This window comes from Pteropus vampyrus, unplaced genomic scaffold (assembly GCF_000151845.1).
Source record: "Pteropus vampyrus isolate Shadow unplaced genomic scaffold, Pvam_2.0 Scaffold25, whole genome shotgun sequence".
Lineage (NCBI taxonomy): Eukaryota > Metazoa > Chordata > Mammalia > Chiroptera > Pteropodidae > Pteropus > Pteropus vampyrus.
Genome location: NW_011888806.1, coordinates 5,659,583 through 5,660,581, shown reverse-complemented (window position 1 = coordinate 5,660,581; position 999 = coordinate 5,659,583).

Sequence of the window (999 nt, the reverse complement as noted above, 5' to 3'; positions counted from 1 at the left end):
GTCTAATGTGTCGTTTAAGGATGTTATTTCCTTACTGATTTTCCGTTTGGATGACCTGTCTATATCCGACAGTGGGGTATTTAGGTATCTTATTATAATTGTATTTTTGTCAGTTTCTCCCTTTTGTTCTGTCAGTGGTTGCTTTATATATTTTGGTGCTCCCTGATTGGGAGCATATATATTGATAAATGTTATTTCTTGATGTATCGTCTCCTTTATCACTATGAAATGTTCATCTTTGCCTCTTGTTACCTTTTTTTATCTTGAAGTCTATCTCGTCAGATATAAGTACAGCTACACCACTTTACTCTGTATGCCATTTGCATAGAGTATTGTTTTCCACCCTTTCACTTTGAGTCTATCTTTGTCCTTGGAACTGAGATGTATTTCTTGAAGGTGGCATATGGTTGGGATTTGTTTTCTAATCTGCTATAGTGTGGCTTTTTATTGGTGAGTTTGGTCCATTTACATTTAGGGTAATTATTGATATATGAGGTTTTCTGATAGCCATTTTATCTTTCGTGTTCTGGTAGCTCAGTGTCTTCATTGTTTTTTTGCCCTTGTGTTTCTGTCTGTTATTTTAGTTTGGTGGTATTCTATTATTTTTTCTTTTGTTCTCTGTTTTTCTAAGTTACATATCTCAGTTCTCGATTTTTTTGTGTGTGGTTACCATTAAGCTTATGCAAAAGAAAGTTTTACATATACGGTAGACCTTTTTCTTCTGCATATATCTTCTAGCTTTACTCCTTCCCTTTTTTTTGGTCACAAATTATCCTTATTTATGCTATGAGTTCATTTCCAAGTTGCAGTAGCTATTGTCTTCTTCTCTTTTTAAATGTTTTATCTCCTTAAACCATCACATAATACTTAAGTATAAAATACCATTCTCTGAATAAGGGTTACAATTTCCTGCTTCTGTGTGTCTGTTAGTCCTTTAACTCACAATTTTGTATCTTTTTGTCTTTTTGCTTCAGGTAGGATAACCCACTTCAGTATTTC